We start from the raw sequence: 16,811 nt of genomic DNA, 5'->3' as shown, positions 1-16,811 counted from the left end.
ATCTCTCTCTCTCTCTTTCTCTCCCTATATATATCTCCCTTCCCATCCATAAGGGAGAGGGAAAAAAAAAAGAAATTTATCTTCCATTATCTCTTTCTCTTCCATGATCTCTTCTAATCACTCCCTCCAATCCCTTTCCTCAATATATTCTTCCATCCCTCTCCCTAATATTCTTCTTCCATTATCTCTTCACTCTCTCAATCACTCCCTCTAAACACTCCAGAGAAAGCGAAAGACGGCGGAGCGGAACGGCGGCGGCAGGATTTTTTTATATTTTTTGGATTGGGCGGAGATCTTCACCACAGGTAGGTGCATTGTTCTCAAAATATTTCTGTATTTTTCCGAATTTTTCTGATTTTTTCCGCAAATTGTGTTTTAAAAATGGAAAACTCTTCAAAAAATATCTTTTGACGAAGAAAAATTAAATTATATACCAAACAGATTCTAAAATTAATGAAATTTCGTGGGAAAATAATATGTTACTGATTCATTTTACCATGAATTTGTAAAGATTTTTGGAGTTTATTTGGTATATTATTTAATATTTTCTTTGAAACTTATCAGATTTTAGGAGAATTTTTACTAACATCAGATCATCATTAAAATTCATAATATTTTTACAGTAGTCTTATCTTCCATATTACTTGTTACTGTAAAATTTTCGTGTGATTTGGATCTGTTTTAATATGGGATGTAGTGTTAATTTATAATCTGGTCTGGAAATTGTAAAATCCGGAATTGGTAGTAAATAATTTCTAAAATTCATGAAAATCTCACTGCATGCTATTTTGATTCATATAGTATTTCTGTAGAAATTTCATAGAATTTAGAGTTATATTTCTACTAGTTTATGTGTTAATTGTGCAATCTGGACATTTAATGGTTTAATCAAGATTAAATGTGAATTTAATGTAAAAATATGCAAAACTCATCCTGTAAGCTACATACATTTTCATCTTGCTGCTGTAGAATTTTCAAATAATTTCGAATTCATTTGCAACAATTTCACTTGTAAAACCGCTCATATGCTTAAAATTGATAAAATCCATGGAAAATTCGAAATTAATTGAAAATCATATAAAAATTCCTAAAGAACTTTAAAATTCTGTCACATGTTCACTCCTTAATCCATTGAAACAGAAATTTTAGGATCTTTAGATTTTCCTGGAAAAATGGCCCGTGCATCCATAATCGTATCCCAATTGCAACTTGATCTTTGACAATTTGAATATTTAAGTTATAGCATGTTGTTGGCTCCGAGGTTAGTGTCCACGGAAATCCTGAGATTCTGCCAGGCAATAAGATGCTATAACCTAAGTATTAAATTGCACAAGGAAAGAGCGCACGATTCCCTCCTTTGGATGCCATTCAAGGCCGAAATTGGTGAACCCTAGAACCATTGGTAATCCTTAAATGTCTAGAAACTGAAAATCTTCGAAATCTGAAACTCATTAACCTCGAGAACTTAAATCGATTTATCTTGTGTCTTTCGGAACCATTGGATTATGGTTTCCAATCTAAGAACCATTAGAGCCCAATTTAGGAACACTGGTGTCGTGCCGTGTCCTAGGTTTTAGGGAGTCCTAGAGTTAGGAGTCCAGCCTCATCACGGACGCTTGCTATGAATAGCAACCGTACCATAGGTCTAGTTACACTAGTCACCCGATCTTTCCCTAGGACAAGCCTAGTAAACTAGGATGTAGGCAAAACCTGCATTAGTCTAAGGGACAACTTGCATTCAGATAAGAATCATATAGCATCTTAGATGAAATCCTAAGATAATAAAATCCTCAACTTGAATTAAATAATTTCTCTTAAAACTGTTGAAACAGTCAAATCCGTCTAAGTCGGTGTCCTAGTTGAGTTAGGCATATGTAGCTTAGCTTAGGTGCACCGAACTACGTCGACTCTGATCCCAGTGAGGCTTGGGTACGTAGGCAGCTTGGATGTCTGACGGCATACCACCCGCGAGTCGGCACCACAACAAATTGTGGTGTTTTGTATATTAATTTTCTTGTAAATGCTTAATCAAATCACTTAGGGTTTTCCATGAAATTAGAATTCTAGGAGAACTTTCACTTATAATGAATCCAGACAAATCAATAAATCAAGATACACATCTAGGATTCACATTGAAATTAGATTCTAGGATGCATGTCACTTAGTTCGCACATTAACATAGAGTTGAATGAGCCATTTAAAATAAATTTAAAAGAGTTAGCTTTTGGAATCGAAGACCGATTATCGGGCAGGAATGGTGCATGTGGTGGATAACTCCCCATACCTTCCATTCTCGTAACCAGGTAGCGAGTCTAGATTTCTGGTTAATTACGGGTCCTAGATCCCACATCTAGGTGGCGACTCTGTCAGTCTCTTTCGTGTGGAATTCGGATTGCCTTAGTGATCCCAAGTTTACAGGAAAGACAAATTCAAATCAATAATTAAAATGCACACGCCAATCACGTGGGTACGAGAGACCAAGAGAGAGAGCGCGGCGGCTCGCGCCCCGCCCCTCTCGCGGGATCATGTCCCACAGTCTGGCGACTCTGCTGGGGACCACCTAACTTCATTAAAATTTCAAAAGATAATTCATTTAAATTTAATTTAACTGGCTCATAAAAACTCTATACTTGTTAGATTAGTTTGTCTCGTTTTATTTTCTCATCATATTTTACTCGAACTTAATTTAACAAAACCTGAAGGCATCATAGATTGCGCGAACTTATTGCACACACTTACATCACTTGCATCTAAACCCTTGCATTTCACATGCACACACGTCCTATTTTAGGAACCCGGAGTGTTATCTAGCATGGTTGACTGGGATTTCATCACCTGGTGCCTCTGTGCTAGAGAAGCATTCCACCCTTAGCCTAGTACCTTTATGGTGCGTAAACGGATCTCTTGTTCACGTACTGATACGCCGGACACTGGTACAGTATATCGAACATGGATTCGCGCTAAGGGGACTCTTGGCCTTACCCCTAGATTAACCCACACATGCATGCAGTATACGAACACATGTGCACCACATGTGTGAGCCTAGTTTAGGATATCTTACCCATTTGTGTCTAGATTAGGCCGTAGTCCATCTTCCAATGGCTACGATCGGTCCTAGGTACACAAACAAAGTCATGAGTCGAGATCCTCTCTCCACTCCGCTAGATTAGGATTAGGGTTGATGCCTTCAGGTAACACTGTTAAAATGTGCGAAGACTAAAAACTTTTCCTTTGGGGTTAGGATATAAATCCCATCATTTCCAAAGATCTCATAGGATTAGTTATTCTTGATCTACCCGTTGAAAGTAATCCTATGCAATCTCACATTTTGATCATGTGTCTATCATTCGTCTCTTGTGGGATTCGATTGTGTCTTCATTGGCGGAAATTGTGTCTCAATCATTTGATCATGCAATCTTGATGATCCAATCTTGCCTGTACCCTTGGTCTCTTCCTCCTCTAGGGGATACCTTTTTTAAGAATATTTCTGCTGAATCCTTCAGAGTTTACTCTCATAATCCTTGAACGAGGGGCATTCCCCGCGTGCTGTCATGTCATCATTGCTGTGTGTATTTGTTTTGAGGAACCATCATTTTACCTCTCGTTCCTTATCTAGTCGTATCATAATTATCATGTCAATCATAGAAAGGAGAAATTCCCTGAATTTCAAGCTCGCATCTCGTGTTTATTGTTCCTATGTCAGGATTGCTCACTGCTGAAAATCCAGGAAAGCTTCTTGGGTTTGAATCTATTCGTGGCCAGTGAAGAAGCTAATTCCCCATTTTCTTTGGAAGTCTCTCTATCCACTTTTTCCTACCGATGGCCGATTCTATGGAAAATTTTCAGCTCTTTCATGTCACAGAAACCCTGGCCCAGCTCGTCCAACTGATGAAGGAATTGAAGGAAGAAAATCAATTCATCAAAGCTCAACTTACTGAGAAATTTGGTCCAACCACTATTGTCTCTAAGGGCAAAAATCCGAGCCTCTCCATGGTTATGGGTTTGGAAGAACTAATTGTGAATCTCTCTAGACAAATGGCTGCGCTAACAGAAGAAGTTCATCAGATGAAGCAACAAATGCAAACCTGGTATTGTCAGTCCCAAAGTTCGAAGCATTTCGCTGACAAAAATACCAAAGTCCAAGGTGTTGTTACCAGAAACTCTATCTCTCAGCACCAGCAGGATTTTATTGGGCCCTTAATTCTTGAATATAACCAAGAGCCACCATCTGAGACTACTAAAAGAGAATTCACTGACTTGCCGATCTCGCGACCTGATGCTTTGAAATGGTTGCTCAAGGAAAGAATGATAACACTATTGGAATCAGAGCCTGTTCCTAATCCTCTTCCCAGTCCTGGGACCTTCCAAATGAAAGAATTTTGTGATTATCATTTACGTCATGGTCATGCAACTGATAAATGCCTCAGCTTGAAATATGATATTCAAGACCTTATAGACATGGGGCTCCTCGACCCTCAAAATCTTTTGTCAAGCGGCGAAGCTTCATCCTTTCCTGATGACCACAAACCGTGGTTTGAGCAAATGAAGAGAAAGTCTCACGATAATCACGACCAGCAATGTACAGTGATGAGCCCGGTCTCCATAGGTCAGGAAATCAAAGTGGCCACAATACATGGGGTTTATAACAGAGGCAATTTTACTTCGAAAAAAATCAAGGAGTTACAAAACCCTATGGTATTCAAATACAATCAGTTAACGGCAACACCTAAGCAAGCGCTCAAGAAGGAATTTACCCCTCTCCCATTTCCACCATCAGTCATTTTGCAGCAAGGGTTAGCTTCAGGTCACATTACCCTACCCGGCATTAGGGCTCCTCCTAATCCTTTACCAGCAAATTGGAGAATGGACCAGTATTGTGAATACCATAGAGGCCCTGGCCACCTTACTGATAATTGCATTGCCTTAAAACTCAGGATCCAAAAGTTGATTGATGAAAAAAAAATTAGCCTACCCGAATCATGCAGTACTGCCGCCAGCCGATCGCAATGCTTAGATAACTGAGGGTTCAAAGAAGCACAGGCCCGGTTGCCATGAAAAGAATCAGAAGTTGAAAGTACCACTTATGAGCCAGCTTTCGCCGAGCCTCCGGAGCTAGACAGTTGCGGCAGTTAAAGTTTTAGTCGTTTACTATTTTATGTTGAGTCAGTCATCATGGTCAGTGCAATTGTTGAGTCCGGTTTTACAGTTCAAGGTTAATGCCTAGTCCAGGCAAGTTATCGTTTGCTTTTCTCTTTATTCAGAGTTGTGAATCCTGAGCATGTTCAGGATAGGTCGTCAGATGTAACAGCCTTTCCTTTAAATAAAATTTCAAGTTTCAATAGTCCACTTGTGTCTGTTTCTTAAGTATGCTTCTGATCTTAAAGTAAGACTCCCTCCTCAAATGAGGACAAAATTGACGAAACTCCACTTGAGTCACAGCAATTACTTGAACAAGAGGAGGAGCGCCAATCTCAGCCTTTCAAAGATGAAATTGAAGTGGTAAACACTGGCACTAAAACCTTGATCCAGTAAATGCCGATTGAAAATACATTACCCTCTGAAGAGTGTGAAGAATTGGTAAACCCATTTTGAGGATAAAAAGATGGTCCGGTAAGCGTTACCATTAATGCCAAGAGAAAGACCCAGATAGAAGGTTCAAGAAAGAATGAAGTGAATATCATATGCTATGCAAGGGGCATGGAGTGGAAACAACTTTCATATTTCCAATCGATGACCTTGGTTCTCAAATTCATAACATGAAGCCATCAAATTCGAGATAAGAAGTTCAAGAGCAAGCATTGAAAAGTGATCATCAGATATCAAGAGTTACAAATCCATAGATGGAGGATGTCGAAGAACAAGTTTTGCTCTATGAAAGTCGAAGGCGCGTATTAGAATCTTGAAAGAAGAAGATATATTATCTCTTACCTGGAAATGCCGTCAAACTCCATAAAAAAAAAAAAAAAAAAGAAAAAAAAAATAATAATAATAATCAGCACCAGAAGGACTCTAGTAACCTAGATCGATTCCCAATCTGAACATCGGAAGGCCTCCTTTGGCCGAATAAATCCCAAAATCAGAACCCAATGTCAAAACAAATACCTGTTTGCAAACCCTTCGAGCCTGAATAAAATTTTCTTGAAAACCCGTCAAACTAGGGGCATTCGCCCCGAACTACGCGATACCTGATCCCTACACTGGGGTACGTAGGCAGCTCGGTTAAACTGAGTTCGGTCAATTCAAAAAAGAAAAGCAATTCAATCAATCCAAAAAAAAAAAAGAAATTCAATCCTTTCAGAAAAAAAAAAGGGGACAAGTTCCTAAAGAAGAGAAGTCAATTATTCCAGAAAGAAGAAAAAAAAAAGAAAAATCAATAAACTTTCGAACAATTTATCTTCAAACTAGGGGCATTCGCCCTGAACTATACACGACCTGATTCCTACCTTGGGATATGTAGGCAACCTATTCACAGGTTCGGTCGAAATCTTTGTTGAACCTTAAGCCATTCTTTGAAAAGCCCTATCCTACCTATAAAGTCCTTCCGGTGTTCAGAACTAATGATCTAGGTCCCGAAACAAAAAAAAAATGATGATGAATAAAAAAAAATGGAGTTTGAAGATCTGCTAGACTGAAAACCTGAAAGGGCGGTTTAGGCAAAATTTAAGATCATTCCCCTGTTAAGTTGAAAACCCGAAAGGGCGGCTTAGGCAAAAGCTAAGGGGATAGCCTGCTGAATCGAAAACCTAGAAAGACGGTTCAGGCAAAAGTTAAGGCTACCACGGTCCGCCAAGTTAAAAACCCTGAAGAGGTGACTTGGTCACGGTAAGAGAATCATTATAAGAAGGCTACAGCCAGTATCAAGACTGAAGATCAACTGAAGTTCAAGCAAATTTATAAGAAGGTTACAGCCGGTATCAGGACTGAAGATCAATTGAAGTTCAAACAAATTCAAGTGACATCCTCAAAACTGGGGGCATTGGAGCTAAGCAATCCTAGGAGTTGTAATTAAATCATTGAGGCATTACTGTTTTAAGGAAAAAGTCCAGTGTTTACCAATTGAAAAAAATATTCCTTGAAAGGATAGACTTACCAAATAAAACGTTAACTAAGTCAGAAGCATTACTGTGTCTGTCAGTGTAGTTAATCAATCGTTGTTATTCTATGTTCACTCCTTTAGAGCTCCTCAATCCTTTGAGTAGTGCCTTTTATCTAAGTTTTCTATTTAAAAAGAGTCAATCGTCATCCATATGTCCAAATGATGCAACTGTCTCGGTGAAGGAGGCCCGGCCTCGTCAGCTCCCTGCGATTGTACCTGAAAAAGTTCGAGAATCCAGTCAAACAGCTTCATTTCAAAGATATCAACCCAGAAGAATTCAGAAGTAGAAACATCAGAAAGCCCAGCTTCCGTAAAAAGATCATACCCCAGGAAGGCATCTTAAGCTTGGAAGAGCCTCAGATGCAATGATGGTCGAGCCAATTTCTCAGAAAGATGAACCGTTAAAATTCAGAATTTCCTTCCAGTTAGTTAAATACTTTCCTGGTCAAGAAATGTTTATCTAAACACCTATCAAGAGGCAAGTCCCACTTTTCCATGATTATATCCAAGAGAGCCGTTGTTCTAGATTACCAATTTCAAGTGTCTTGTTCAAGGTTTCAGTCATCCAAATCCCCAAAGACAAGACCAGCAGTCTCTTTGAGAAAAATCTTGTTGAAGTTTCATAAAAGTGTTTCTAATCCATTCTTGTTAGTAATGGTTCTTCGGTTTGCCGTTTCATCATTCGTCAAAGTCCTAGTTTCCGATATCTTTGTCAGGCACGATCTATAACATCCTCGATTTCATTAAATTCAAAAAAATCAAAAATTCATCAAATCCAATCCTATGTCAAATTCAAGTTCATGAAAAATCTCTAAATTCTTCGTTATTGAATTCATCAATCAAAGCTATCTTGTTTCTTTGAGCCCGTTTGTGAACGGTGCCTCATTTCTCGAGTCCATTTGTAAATGGTCCCGTCTTCTCCTTAAGCCCGTTTGTGAACGGTACTTCATTTTCTGAGTCTATTTGTGAATGGTCTCATGTCCTCCTTGAGCCCGTTTGTGGACGCTGCCTTATTTCTGAAAAATCAAAAATTCATCAAATCCAATCCTACGTCAAATTCAAGTTTATGAAAAATCTCTAAATTCTTCGTGGTTGAAGCTATCTTGTTTCTTTGAGCCCATTTGTGAACGGTGCCTCATTTCTCGAGTCCATTTATGAATGGTCTCATGTTCTCCTAGAGCCCGTTTGTGAACGGTGCCTCGTTTCTCGAGTCCATTTGTAAATGGTCTCGTCTTCTCCTTGAACCCGTTTGTGAACGGTGTCTCATTTTTCTGAGTCCATTTACGGTCTCATGTCCTCCTTGAGCCCGTTTGTGGACGGTGCCTTATTTCTGAAAAATCAAAAATTCATCAAATCCAATCCTATGTCAAATTCAAGTTCATGAAAAAACTCTAAATTCTTCGTTGTTGAGTTCATCAATCAAAGCTATCTTGTTTCTTTGAGCCCGTTTGTGAACGGTGCCTCATTTCTCGAGTCCATTTGTAAATGGTCCCGTCTTCTCCTTAAGCCCGTTTGTGAACGGTACTTCATTTTCTGAGTCTATTTGTGAATGGTCTCATGTCCTCCTTGAGCCCGTTTGTGGACGCTGCCTTATTTCTGAAAAATCAAAAATTCATCAAATCCAATCCTACGTCAAATTCAAGTTTATGAAAAATCTCTAAATTCTTCGTGGTTGAAGCTATCTTGTTTCTTTGAGCCCATTTGTGAACGGTGCCTCATTTCTCGAGTCCATTTATGAATGGTCTCATGTTCTCCTAGAGCCCGTTTGTGAACGGTGCCTCGTTTCTCGAGTCCATTTGTGAATGGTCTCGTCTTCTCATTAAGCCCGTTTGTGAACGGTACCTCATTTTCTGAGTCTATTTGTGAATGGTCTCATGTTTTCCTTGAGCCCGTTTGTGAACGGTGCCTCGTTTCTCGAATCCATTTGTGAATGGTCTCGTCTTCTCCTTGAGCCCGTTGGTGAACGGTACCTCATTTTCTGAGCCCATTTGTGAATGGTCTTTTATTCTCCTTGAGCCCGTTTGTGAACGGTACCTCATTTTCTGAGTCTATTTGTGAATGGTCTCATGTTTTCCTTGAGCCCGTTTGTGAACGGTGCCTCGTTTCTCGAATCCATTTGTGAATGGTCTCGTCTTCTCCTTGAGCCCGTTGGTGAACGGTACCTCATTTTCTGAGCCCATTTGTGAATGGTCTTTTATTCTCCTTGAGCCCGTTTGTGAATGGTACCTCATTTTCTGAGTCCATTTGTGAATGGTCTCATGTTCTCCTTGAGCCCGTTTGTGAAAGGTGCCTCGTTTCTCGAGTCCATTTGTGAATGGTCATGTGTTCTCTTTAAGCCCGTTTGTAAACGGAACCTCATTTTCGAGTCCATTTGTGAATGGTCTCGTCTTCTCCTTGAGCCCGTTTGTGAACGGTACCTCATTTTCTGAATCCATTTGTGAATGGTCTCTTATCCTCCTTGAGCCCGCTTGTGAAAGATGTCTCATTTTCTTTTTTTTTTAAAAAAAAAAAAAAAAAAACCGCTTGAGAACGATCTTTGTTCTTTCTGTTCGGAATCCATTCGAAAGTGGTATCTCATTCTCTCGTTGCCCGTTTGTGAACGGCACCGCATCAGGATTTCTTATTATGTTCTAATTCTAGGATTTCATTTAGGGCCTTGCATTAGGTAGTAAATGTTTGCGTCTAAGTTCCGTTTGTGTAGAGTCTTTTGTCGATTAAAGCTACGCAAAATGGCTCTGTCATTTTGACTTTGGTATTCGATGACTACGTCATCTCTACCAAAGAGGGGCATCTGTAGACACCCCATTTTGCTCTACCTTAATCGATAAATAAATTAGGGTTTGTTTTCCGTCGGTTTTCCAATGTCTTTCTTTCCCGCATCCGTTTGTTACATTTCTAAATATTTTTGGTCTTTTCCGTCGTGTTTCGTATTTTCCCGCTAAATGTTGAGAAGGATTATTCAGAAAAATCTAAACCAGAGAGAATTGGGACCCGTTTGGTGGGCCCGCATTGGGTGCTTCGATTAAATTTGGATCGAGAAAGTTGGACCCATTTGGTGGGGCCGCATGATGCATTTTGATTAAATTTGGACTCGTTTGGTGGGCCCGCATTGAACATTTGTTTAAAATCGAATCAACCGAGGGCCCACATTGTGGGGCCCGCGTTGTGGGGCCTCAGTGGGGCCTCTTGTGAGGCCTCTTATGAAGAGCAATGATGGTAGCTCTCCACTAAGAAACATGATGGGCCCTCCACTAAGAGCAATAATGATGGACTCTCCACTAAGAAACATGATGGGCCCTCCACTAAGAGCAATAATGATGGACTCTCCACTAAGAAACATGATGGGCCCTCCACTAAGAGCAATAATGATGGACTCTCCACTAAGAAACATGATGGGCCCTCCACTAAGAGCAATAATGATGGACTCTCCACTAAGAAACATGATGGGCCCTCCACTAAGAACAATAATGATGGATTCTCCACTAAGAGGGACAACATGATGAGCTCTCCACCAACATATCTCTCTCTCTCTCTTTCTCTCCCTATATATATCTCCCTTCCCATCCATAAGGGAGAGGGAAAAAAAAAAGAAATTTATCTTCCATTATCTCTTTCTCTTCCATGATCTCTTCTAATCACTCCCTCCAATCCCTTTCCTCAATATATTCTTCCATCCCTCTCCCTAATATTCTTCTTCCATTATCTCTTCACTCTCTCAATCACTCCCTCTAAACACTCCAGAGAAAGCGAAAGACGGCGGAGCGGAACGGCGGCGGCAGGATTTTTTTATATTTTTTGGATTGGGCGGAGATCTTCACCACAGGTAGGTGCATTGTTCTCAAAATATTTCTGTATTTTTCCGAATTTTTCTGATTTTTTCCGCAAATTGTGTTTTAAAAATGGAAAACTCTTCAAAAAATATCTTTTGACGAAGAAAAATTAAATTATATACCAAACAGATTCTAAAATTAATGAAATTTCGTGGGAAAATAATATGTTACTGATTCATTTTACCATGAATTTGTAAAGATTTTTGGAGTTTATTTGGTATATTATTTAATATTTTCTTTGAAACTTATCAGATTTTAGGAGAATTTTTACTAACATCAGATCATCATTAAAATTCATAATATTTTTACAGTAGTCTTATCTTCCATATTACTTGTTACTGTAAAATTTTCGTGTGATTTGGATCTGTTTTAATATGGGATGTAGTGTTAATTTATAATCTGGTCTGGAAATTGTAAAATCCGGAATTGGTAGTAAATAATTTCTAAAATTCATGAAAATCTCACTGCATGCTATTTTGATTCATATAGTATTTCTGTAGAAATTTCATAGAATTTAGAGTTATATTTCTACTAGTTTATGTGTTAATTGTGCAATCTGGACATTTAATGGTTTAATCAAGATTAAATGTGAATTTAATGTAAAAATATGCAAAACTCATCCTGTAAGCTACATACATTTTCATCTTGCTGCTGTAGAATTTTCAAATAATTTCGAATTCATTTGCAACAATTTCACTTGTAAAACCGCTCATATGCTTAAAATTGATAAAATCCATGGAAAATTCGAAATTAATTGAAAATCATATAAAAATTCCTAAAGAACTTTAAAATTCTGTCACATGTTCACTCCTTAATCCATTGAAACAGAAATTTTAGGATCTTTAGATTTTCCTGGAAAAATGGCCCGTGCATCCATAATCGTATCCCAATTGCAACTTGATCTTTGACAATTTGAATATTTAAGTTATAGCATGTTGTTGGCTCCGAGGTTAGTGTCCACGGAAATCCTGAGATTCTGCCAGGCAATAAGATGCTATAACCTAAGTATTAAATTGCACAAGGAAAGAGCGCACGATTCCCTCCTTTGGATGCCATTCAAGGCCGAAATTGGTGAACCCTAGAACCATTGGTAATCCTTAAATGTCTAGAAACTGAAAATCTTCGAAATCTGAAACTCATTAACCTCGAGAACTTAAATCGATTTATCTTGTGTCTTTCGGAACCATTGGATTATGGTTTCCAATCTAAGAACCATTAGAGCCCAATTTAGGAACACTGGTGTCGTGCCGTGTCCTAGGTTTTAGGGAGTCCTAGAGTTAGGAGTCCAGCCTCATCACGGACGCTTGCTATGAATAGCAACCGTACCATAGGTCTAGTTACACTAGTCACCCGATCTTTCCCTAGGACAAGCCTAGTAAACTAGGATGTAGGCAAAACCTGCATTAGTCTAAGGGACAACTTGCATTCAGATAAGAATCATATAGCATCTTAGATGAAATCCTAAGATAATAAAATCCTCAACTTGAATTAAATAATTTCTCTTAAAACTGTTGAAACAGTCAAATCCGTCTAAGTCGGTGTCCTAGTTGAGTTAGGCATATGTAGCTTAGCTTAGGTGCACCGAACTACGTCGACTCTGATCCCAGTGAGGCTTGGGTACGTAGGCAGCTTGGATGTCTGACGGCATACCACCCGCGAGTCGGCACCACAACAAATTGTGGTGTTTTGTATATTAATTTTCTTGTAAATGCTTAATCAAATCACTTAGGGTTTTCCATGAAATTAGAATTCTAGGAGAACTTTCACTTATAATGAATCCAGACAAATCAATAAATCAAGATACACATCTAGGATTCACATTGAAATTAGATTCTAGGATGCATGTCACTTAGTTCGCACATTAACATAGAGTTGAATGAGCCATTTAAAATAAATTTAAAAGAGTTAGCTTTTGGAATCGAAGACCGATTATCGGGCAGGAATGGTGCATGTGGTGGATAACTCCCCATACCTTCCATTCTCGTAACCAGGTAGCGAGTCTAGATTTCTGGTTAATTACGGGTCCTAGATCCCACATCTAGGTGGCGACTCTGTCAGTCTCTTTCGTGTGGAATTCGGATTGCCTTAGTGATCCCAAGTTTACAGGAAAGACAAATTCAAATCAATAATTAAAATGCACACGCCAATCACGTGGGTACGAGAGACCAAGAGAGAGAGCGCGGCGGCTCGCGCCCCGCCCCTCTCGCGGGATCATGTCCCACAGATATGTGAATAAGATCTTCTATTCATCTTCTTTATGTGTTCTTCTTGTTAATCAAATCCTACATATTTATAGAGTTAATATTATCATTATATGTCAAATACAGAAGATTAATTTGGATTGAAAAAGATTGGAATTAAAAAGAGCCATTATGAATTATTTTCCAAATCTGGACCGCGGCCAGACATCTGACCCAGTCCAGCTCTCTGTGAAGTCTACTGATATTTGTAAATGATACCCAAACGTCTGGACAACGTCTATCCCCTGCTTTAAGTTTGTTTTCAAAATTTTGAAATGAATAAGTTGTGATCTTTGAAATATATCATTTTGAACACATTTTAAACACTTTTAGCTTCTTGAAATTTTTTTGTTAGGGTCCACGCAAAAGCAAAAATCATCCAACATTGAAAAGTGATATAAATATGGATGGGCTTATAAAGGAATGGGCACCCTCCCCTTACCAGCTAGCTTTTAGGGGTGAGTTCTACCCGGTTAAATTCCCCACAAATAATATCAGAGCTCAGGGTGTGGTAACCTCAGTTTGCCTCTGAGGGTGGGAATGTCCCTCGGGGAAGATCTCGGAAACCTCGGTGTAGTATTTCGTGGTTCACACATTGCCACCGCGGGGAGGGGCGAGATTGCCAACGTTGCCGCCGCATGGAGGGGCTAGATTGTTGGGGTTCCACGCAAAAGCAAAATAGTCCCACATCGGATAAGTGAAATGGATGGGGATGGGGATGGGTTTAGGGAATGGGCACCCTCCCTCTAATGGCTAGCGTTTTTAGGGTGAGTTCTACCCAGGTCCCAACAATTGGTATTAGAGCTAGAGCGTGGTAACCCTGGTGTTGCCTCTGAGGCCAAAAAAAGTCCCTCAGAGAAGATCTCGGTAACCCTAGTGTGTGCCTCCGAGGATGGTAAAGTCCCTTGGAGAAGATCACATGGTTCCCATGTTGCCTCCGTGGGGAGGGGCTAGATTGTTCACGTTGCTTCTGTGTGGAGGGGGAGATTGTTGGGGTTCCACGCAAAAGTAAAAATCATCCAACATCGAAAAGTGATATGGATGTTGATTGGCTTATAAGGAAATGGGCACCCTCCCCTTATTGGCTAGGTTTTAGGGGTGAGTTATACCCGGTTAAATTCCCTACAATTGGTATCCGAGCTCAGAGCGTGATAACCACGGTTTGCCTCCGAGGGCGGTAATGTCCCTCGGGGAAGATCTCGGAAACCCCGGTGTAGTATATTGTGGTTCCCATAATTGCCGCCTATGGAGGGGCGAGATTGTCCGTTGCTTTTCCATGGAGGGGGAGATTGTTGGGGTTCCACTCAAAAGCAAATAGTCCCACAACGGATAAGTGAAATGGATGGGGATTGGTTATAAGGTAATGGGCACCCTCCTTCTAACGGCTACCTTCTAGGCGTGAGTTCTAAGCATTTAAATTCCCTACAAATGGTATTAGAGCTCATGGCGTGGTAATCCATGTTTGCCTCTGAGGGAGGGGAAATGCCCTCGAGAAAGATCTCGAAAACCCTGGTGTAGTATCCGTGGTTCCCACATTGTCGCCGCATGGAGCAGCGAGATTGTCCACGCTGCTTCCGCGTGGAGGGGGAGATTGTTGGGGTTCCACTCAAAAGTAAATAGTCTGACATCGAATAAGTGAAATAGATGGAGACGGGTTATAATTTTAGGTTGGTTTTGAAAAGCTTTGATTTGAGTGCTTTGAACTGCATCCGAGAGAGGTGGTCTCCATATTCAATCTATAAAGTGATAAAGCTTTGAACTTCCTCTGATTAAATTTACTTCACTTTGGCTCTTTGGACTTTGATTTAGCTTCCATCACGTTCATTTTGACTTTGGTTCCATGTATTCAAGCTCGTGGTTCAATCTTTAGCTTTGATCATCTAAACAAGCTTAAGAAGATTGAAAACATTAGTAATATAACATTTTGATCAATTTGGGTTTGTAATCATCAAAATTAGGATTAAGGATAGACTGTAGAACCTTTGGGCTAATAATTTCAAATCCCAAACTCGGGTGATGGTTCACCTTTCCACCAAAATTGAATATTTTCATTAAGTCTCCAACTATGCTGAGCTGAAGCGAATGATCACCGAACTCTCCCAAGTTCGGACGAACGAAGGTCATCAATTCGAGCTCCAGATCCGTGCGGGCTCCTTCCTAGCTTTCAAAAGCTTGGCCAAGATGAAGACATGACTCCAATCACGGTAGGAAGTTCGACGCAAAGACGAGAAAGGACCTAAGCCCATAGAAACTATTTCCTTGATCCACTTGACAGCTCGAGGAAGTGGGGAGACAATATGTTAGGGGTAAGGTTAAAAGGTCATCCATCCACTAACCTAATGACATTGGCCTTCACCTCGAACTTGTGGTGACCGATCGAACTTTCCTATTACAGGGAAAGGTTAAAAGGATCATTTCATCTCCAGCATTAGCAACTTTGAGTAAAGAGGAAAGTGCCCTAGAGGGGACTTAGAATCCCGTACGGAAACCTTCCTAAAAGATCGGCCACAATAATAGAAACTGAGTTATATTAGGAAACTTGGAAATCAATAAGTATGGAAACTGATTCCTTAGGGAAGTTGACCAATAAGGAAAGACTCCAAAACAGGCAAGTATTCGAAGCCGCCAGGACTGCAACTCTATAAAAGGACCCCACGCTCAAAGGTAGGCATCTAACATCTAAGATCTCAGGCATCGGTACCCTGCTCCATCGCTGTTTGGATTTTCTACTTGTTGTTGATTTCGTACTTGAGCGTCCGAGGGACTTCCCTGAGTCCAAACTTCGGGACCTCTAACGTGTGTTCTTTGAGCCCGGGACGAGCATGGATTGAAGTATAACTCAAGCACATCTGACCAGAGCGGATTTCGGCACCGATAGATATGAGGTTTGTACTATGGAAACTCTGATACATGCTCAAACCTCTCAAAAAACTAGAGGATAAAGAGAGGAGGATCCGATCTTTATCAATTGGCAAAGGGCAATCATGTCTATCAAGCTGGCTTTCTCCACCTCCATTTACAATATCTACTTGGGAAGAAATGATAAAAGGTTTGAAGGTAAAGCAAGGCAGAAGAAAATTATTCTCCAGATTGCATACTTGGCTGCCCCCTCACTATAAAGCAATCGGATCAGAATACATGTTACTAGAAGAAACCAGAAGAAGGTAGCTTCATTCTAAACACTGATGTGTTTCTAGTAAGGAGAGGAGCTGCAACACGAGGCATAATCTGAGACTCAACATCTTCTTTAGATGTTGATGTCGAGGAGATATATGCGCTAATAATTCATGCTATCTATCAAGGGTAGGGGTACAATTCGGGTCTGGTTCAACCTGAAAAAAAGGTTGGGGTCGGGTTCGGGTTGAGTTTCCCCATCCCGGGTCCGGGTTGGGTTCGAGTTGAGGGGTTGGGCAACCCGACCCGAGTAAAACCAGGTATTTTTTATCATTTTTTATTTAAGTAAGCTTGAAAAGTTGGGTCGGGTTGAACTTGGGTCGGGTCGGGTCGGGTTCGGGCTGGAAAAATGGGTTCCTGGGGTCGGGTCGGGTTGAACCTCATTGGGTTGGAACTCAAGTTGCACCCCTAATCAGGGGTTAAGTTTGTCTAAAAGAAAAGAAGTTGATCAAATTTGGATTTGGTAAGACT

This window comes from Tasmannia lanceolata, unplaced genomic scaffold, assembly GCF_043159265.1.
Source record: "Tasmannia lanceolata isolate RefF3 unplaced genomic scaffold, GAP_Taslan_0.1 ptg000018l, whole genome shotgun sequence".
NCBI lineage: Eukaryota > Viridiplantae > Streptophyta > Magnoliopsida > Canellales > Winteraceae > Tasmannia > Tasmannia lanceolata.
This window is presented reverse-complemented; position numbering follows the sequence as displayed.